The following is a 7,604-nucleotide window of genomic DNA, read 5'->3' as shown; positions in this document are numbered from 1 at the left end:
TGAGGTTGATGTCAATTTAATTTTCAGACTAAGTTTAACAATGTCTTTCAACTCCTTTTTTCCCATCTTTCCTTTGCTTGCTTTCTTTTACAGCAGTTGTACTTTCCCTCTGGAGTTTTAAGTTCTCCCTTAACACTTCCAAGATCTAACTTCTTTGTTGATCTGCTCCTTTTTCTTATTCATCTGTAATACTCTGCTTATTTTAATAGTATTTTCTGACAAGGTTATTAATTCAGTTAGGTTTGAGTTCTCCCTTACAAGTTTTTTCCCCTTGTTTAATATGGAAATTCCAAAGTGGCATTGTGGTAAAGAAATTGCATTCTTCCTGCATCATGCTCTTCATTTGATTTTTCAGTGTTCCCTAGAAACAATTCTCTTTTCATAAATGCTTGTCAGTGGCTGAACATTTCTCATTTTCCTAGAAATACAAATCAACAGTCTACCTATTTTCCTTCCCTTGTCTGTTTTATACCCTTCTCCTTTGGGAAAAAAAAAAAAAAAAAAAAAAATCTCTGAAATTCCACTGAAAGAGTCACTGGAAATAATACCACTTCCTTGAATGTTTTCCCCAAACTGACAATCTAGACCTGTTCCAGTATGAAACCAACAGAATTGTTGCTTTCCAGCATAGCTTACAGTGAACAGTTCTTCAGGCTTCTTCTTCAGATTTATTCATTCACATTTCATATCCTTACTTCTCAGGGTTTATCCTTACATGTTTTTACTTCCTGTTTGTCTTCTGTCCTCAGGTCATGGCATTACAATTAATCTTGCAGTTCTTCGTATATTATCTTCATGTCTCCTTGGACTCTACTCTCTGAGACTACACCTACACTAGTAATCTAAAAAGAACCATGGTAATTGGTCCTTACTTTTTCTTACATCTAATAATTAGAGTCCATGACCCACTTTTATCCCAACCTAAGAAGCACTATCCCAAATAATGCCTGGGCACCATTTGAAACTTACCTCAAGTCAGGATACTGCATGTGAGCACCCTGTTTGGTGATATGAAAGAATTTAACTTGATGGGCACAGACTGTACCATGCCACTTGGCCTTAGAGCCAGAAAGTAATCTTTGGTCCATGTCATTTTTAAATATAAATAAACCTAGTTGTCCTCATCACCCTTTTACCGTAGTGCTAGTTTCCTTTATGTTCTTCTTTTGCAGGCATTTTCTGTCTTTATCTCTTTCTTGTTCTTCACTACAGCAAATTTGTTTTTCAAATAAGTCTTTCTGTACTGACGGGTCTCTTGTTTTATCTTTGTGATAGTTACTGTCTACATTTCTGGGCATCTCGTGTGTAAATACTTGAGCAGCCCAATCACTTACCCAACTTCTTGATTCCATCCTTAGATTTCTTTCCCTTATGTTCTTTTTTTTTTTTTTTTTTAATATTTATTCTTTCATTCAGAGCCCCATTATTGTCTTCTCTTTCTGGACTCTAATTTTAAACAGGGGAAAACTCCCATCCCAAATAGCTTGTTTGTGGTCTATTTCACTGCTGACCATTTGGTGCTTCAATCTAACTCTACTTCTGTGCTATGGCTGAATTAAATGTCCATCAGTAGTGATTAAAGGCAGAAAGGTTCCAGCACAGGCTTAGCTAAAAGCTGAGATGGAAACGTTAAACCTATATGTAATGTCATTTCAGAGTAATTTTTACCAAAGTTTAAAATCATGGGAAATTTTCACTTTCCCAAGATAAATCTCAGATAACTGAAATTCAGCATTAGGTTTGATATTAATACCATGAAACTGCATAATAAAAATTCTTACATCTGAACTTCTAAGCACAACTGCCATTTCAAAGAACTGGAGAAGTTTTACATTCTCAGCTATAACCATTTCAAACTCTATCATCCATCAACAAAGAGCATGATTCCACATTCTATATTCTTTCTCACTCTATGTTTTACACTCTGACTTGGGTGCATCAGAAATTATTTCACTTCAGATACTAGGACTATCAATACAAGTCTGGTGAGAGCAAATTTTATTTTGAGAACATAATTTAATCTTTTAAGTTTATTTTCTAAGACCACTACAATCATGCTTTATCAACTAGTATTCAGACAAGAAGATTTTTATAGAATATAGAGTAGGGACACAGAAACAGCAATGCAAAATGCTTCACAGAGAAATGCTAGAAACTATTTTCTGCGATGTAGGGTTCTGCAGATAATCTAAATGTCTGAGTTCCCATTACAGTCAGTGGAGATCTATGTGTTTAATCAGATGTTTAGTCAAAGGCATTTAGTATATGGTTTTGAGATTTCTTTTGTTACTGACGTAGTGATATCTATGATACAGGATACATAAAAGGCTCTTGCCCCCTTGGAGAGGGAGGTGAAGACCAAACATGATACTCAAAAATATCAGATGACTTAAGATGTCCAATTTATAAACTAAATTCTTTCTGTATCCTCATACTGTTTTATCTTCAAGTTTCAGTCTCTCTTGTTTGAATTTAGATCAGCCAGACACAAGAAGTATTCTTGCTTGCATTTGTAGAACATGACTGTGATATGGTCCTGGTCCAGCTAGAAGAGAACATCCAGCATATTTGCTAAACTAAGAGATACATAAATGAATAGACTCAAACAGAAGTCCTCAAAGCTACCTGTGGTTTTGTATTTATTTATTTTATTTTTTTTTAGTTTGATTAAATAGACTTGGGCATCTGGTATAATTTCTTATTCAATGGATTGTCTTTTCTGACCTTCAGTTGCTAACTGAAGCATGAAAATCTCTTGTAAGATCTATGTTATACCTCTAACCTCCATGCAGATATTCTTCATATCCTAAAGAGCTGAAAATAAAATTGGATGGCTGTGTTTCAACAACTGATTCCACATACAGGTACCTCCCAAATGTCTTCTTATACTACAGGAAAAGGAGACTTACACTGTTTTTTTTCTTTCTTTATATTTGTAATTATTTTCTGTGCCTTTATCTTATCTCTTCTTATCTCCTCTTCAAAGCAAACAATGGCAGTCTCTTCAGTCTCTATCAGATTGGAATATTTTCCATGGCTCTGACCTGTCTATCTGATCCTTCTTGGTTTCCACTATATGCTTTCTGAACTTTACCACAGGAACTGAATAATAGCCCCGTTTGTTTCTATTATTTTTGTTCCTGTTGAGAACATACCATTGGTTGTATTACTATAATACATTTGGACACTGTTCTCCATTCTCCTCCTTCAGTGCATTACTGCTTTGCTTTGTTGCTCACATTGACTACAATTCTGAAATGCTCACAACTATGTGCATATTCCTGCCTATCCCCAAATCCTTACCATTGCAATGAAGCTCATCTCATTTAAACTTACCATCTGAGCATTGTAGGCCTGAAGTCTACACTGCAACTCAAAATGGTTCTAGAATAGGAAACTGCATATCTGGAGGATATAATGCCACTCTATAAGCATTGCATCATGAAAAAAAGACTCTTCCTCAGATGAGACATAGGTAAACAGGAAGCATGTTATTGCAGGAAGCCACACAATAAAGCACTCTGAGGTTATGCATGTTCTAATGCAACAAAAAAGGCCATTTTAAGGAGCTGAAGTGTGTGTAATGAGAATCTGCTTGCTTGTTACTGCAGCTGAATTCTGGATAGGGTAGAGGATTACAAGGGCTTAGTGAACAGGAAGATAAAGAGGAGAATTTCAGCAATCTAACACCAAAGCAAAGCTTAGCAAAAAAGCAAAGCTTAGCAAAAGGCTAACTATGAGGAAGAAGAAATTACTGGGATAGTGTGAAACAGATAAAAAGAATAGGAAGAAGAGAATACCGCTGGAAAATTTATTTAATTTAAACACCATTGTAGTAACAAAAAAATCAAAACAGATGCAGAAGGGGAAAGATGTTGAAACACCAAGGAATAGAAAGGCAAATATTGGAGCAGTCAGCAGAGAAGTGGCTGCTGCGACAATCAAACAAGAACAGCCAAAGAGCCAGCTTCAAAATGGAGCCAAATCCTCAGATAGAGTAACATAACTCCATCATTGTCTACCAATTAATTCCTACAGATAAAGTAACACTTAACATTGTGTTTCTCTAAGAAACATGTCCATTTTCTTTAAATTATGTAGTAATTGGTACGTTGAGATGATGATTTTCTTAATAACAAAAAATGTAATTCCAAAAGTCATTCTTGCCAACTAAATAAATATTTAGATTTTTTGTTTAACTTGATTAAACTTGTTTTCAAGGAGCTTAAAAAGTTAACTTCTGGAAGTTTTCCTTCTGTTACTAAATAACATCTGAACTAAATAACATCAGAACAACAGGATGTTCTCTTTTCTGAAATCCAGCTTCTATTGAAAGATGAACTTTAACAGATTTTTTCATTTTATATCTTATCTTAGTGTTAAATGAGGGTTGGTTTCATTTGAGTGATCAGCATAATGAATAAGAACATTGTTGGTAGATAATCAGATAACATCGTACACAAACATAAAACAAAATGCTACATCTTCACTGCACCCTTAATGTAAATGAGTTTTAACTTATGTGGCAATCAATTGCAACCACTCATTATCCAGAAAAAGGCATTTTTTTTCAAAGATGTGTTGGACTGATTTTCAGACCATCAGCCCCCACAACAGAAGCTGGACAGAGAACATATTATTTTCCCAGTGTAAGAATCTGACCACATTATTTGATGCTTAAAAATGGAAGTAAGATATGGTATCACTGTAGCCCCTGGGGCACCATCAAACATGTAAGCAAAGACAACAAGGAGTAACATGCTTATTTCCATTATCATGCTTTCTTGCTATATGGTGGAGTTAATGAAAAAAAAAAAAAAAAAAAAAAATCCAGCATGATTTTACTAAAGAAAATGTAATAATATTGGAAATAGATATTAACCAAGAATTTTATTTATCAGCAGTAGAATTGTGTGGTTTAATCAGCAAAATACTCAGGTGCACAGGTAATCCTAAACCACTGCAATAATCTGCTGCACATATGCAAAGCCTCTTCAACCTTAAAAGGCATTTTTTTCTGAAATCTCTGTGACCCTTGGCCTGTCCTAGAATTTAAAATCACAACTACTACAATGGTGTTTCTAATTTTGAAAAAAAAATTTGCCCTATGAAGGAAACGGAGCCCACTGCTCATTAAGGCTGTATTTATAAAGGTGATCAGAAAGCGAAAAGCCTTTGATGTCAGTACCAATAACCTGAGTGACATGTCCCCTTCCTTTCTAACTTTTCAGAGCCTCAAGCCTAGCAGGTGCTGTTCATCATTCAGTAATGAAATTTATAACTTGGTCCGCATATAGATTAAAGTTCAGTCCCTACCTGACAGCCATATCTGCTATCACTTTCATGGCTTCATATATTTCATTATCATTTCTAGTCATGTCATACAAAAGGTACTGACTTTTTTTGTTTTCTTCCTTGCAGCATCAGCACTTTAGGAAAATGAAAAAAAAAAAAAGAAAAAAAAAAGACAAAAAAAAAAAAGACTCTTCCTCAGATGAGACATAGGTAAACCTGATTGTTTCCTTGACTAGAATGTGCAAACATAATTCACAGAACCTTCCTTGTGGCCTTCAAGCAGCTAGTACCTCAAAGGGTGCATCTTCTGGAGTGTTGGTTATCTAATGTTAAAAGAAAGGTAGTAGTGAGTGCTTCTTATGCTATATAAGGCAAGTTAGTCAGTCCCTTTGTGCTTCTATTCCCTATAGGTCATGTGAAGATAGATAGATATTTTTATCTTCCTGAACAGAATTGTGCCTTGAAAATGCTCTGGAATGATCTCATAGAAATGCATGTGATATTATTTAGAAATCTGTGATGTGCAGTAACAATCAGTTAAAATTCTTGAATTGATGGATCAGCTCTGACACTGAGTGAAGCCAACCTGTCAGACACCTTGACTTGGAGTGATTATTGAACAGCTCAAAGAGCAAAAAGAAATAACAAATTGTTCAGAGTGGTCGAAAAATGAACTCCCAAAACAACTGGAAAAGATTTAAACATTATTCCTTGGTGTATTTGTGAGCAGCAGAAGCCAGCAAAAAAGAAAAACAGTGAGACAGTAGTTCTGTAACTGATAACTCTTATATCCAAAGCTTTCATTTAATTGAAATGCAGAAGACTGTGTTAAATCATAGTGTGCATATTTGAGGAACATGGTATTCTGTAAAAAAAATAGCATATGTGACAGCTAAATATTTGAAAAGAAAGAGAAAAAGAAAAAGAAAAAAAAAAAAAAAAAAAAAAAAAGAAGTTGTTTCTATGTTAATGAACTCAGTGTGTAAGTCTGGAAAGCAAATTGAGTCTCTGAGAAGTGGCCAGATGTGGAGATGAGGAAAAGCTTCACAGAAAACACAGTGGTGGAGAGAATCATTCTTGGGAAAGCAGTTAGAATTTTGTAAGCAGAGGTGGCATCCTGTGTATGTCTGCTGAGACATGCTCTAACATTATGAACGTGATGGAGGGTTGAAACAATGAGAGAGCTGAAGCAAAAAAGTGCACAGAACTTTGAGCTGGAGTTCTCAAAAACAAGTGGTTCGCTGAACCACCCATGTCACGATGCTCTGGTACAACATGATATTTCAGTGGGGCTGGCAATAATGGAACATTAGAACCTGGACAAAAATGATGAAGAAAAACTGCCACTGGTTCAAGAGCAGTTACTGGAACAACATTATAATTTTGCTGCAGGAAATCCCTGAATTGTCATTAAGAAAGTAAATGTGTCTTAACTTTTTTGCAGATGCACTGATCAAGTTGTACTAGTAACAATGTTGTTAGCACTAAAAGAGACAGTAGATGATCAAGCTTCCAGTGGTGAGCTTAGAAGGAAATATTTGAATGGAAAGTATAGATAGTGGAAACTGGAAAAGAAAAATGGGGGAAAAATGGAAAAACTGCTATTTTAGAAATACATTAAGCACTTCAACATGTCACCTTGTTGGAGAGAGAGAATAAAGTCGAGGTTTGCTTGGAGAGAGAGAATAAAGTCGAGGTTTGCAGGATTATTTGTAGGAATCTATTGGCAGAATTCAAAACTGAATTTAGAGAGCCCAACCTACCACAATTCAAAAATATGTTTCTTTGCCTAGGCACAACACAAAATGAAGGAACTGGGGAGGCTTAATACTTCGAAAGGAAAGTATGAATAAAAGCTTCAACAGAATTGGTACATTTTCTTGTTAGTGCAGAAAAAAGGCAGACCCTTTTCCCAGGAATATACTCAAAAGAACTAAATAAATAAGTAAAAAGGAAACATTTTCCACTACCTACAAGGAGAGAAATTCTGGAGGAGATGGCTTATGCCAAATATTTTTCTACTCTTGATGCCTCAGCAGGCTTCTGGCAGCTGTTCTTAGACAAACAGAATGTATGTTTATGCACCTCCAACACCTCCTTTGGGAGACACAGTTTCCTCCAATTGCCATTGGGTTGTAGTTAGCACCATAGGTGTTTTGCCAGAAAATACAACCATTTTTCTCTGATGAGGGACATGCTAAGACCTAAACAGATGACACTGATCTGGGAAACACAGTAGAAGAGTAAGACCAATGTTTCCAAGGAGCTCCCAAAGAACCTGAAGTGCTGGCCTTGACCTCAACAAATAA

Source organism: Aythya ferina (assembly GCF_964211825.1).
Source record: "Aythya ferina genome assembly, chromosome: 3".
Lineage (NCBI taxonomy): Eukaryota > Metazoa > Chordata > Aves > Anseriformes > Anatidae > Aythya > Aythya ferina.
This window is presented reverse-complemented; position numbering follows the sequence as displayed.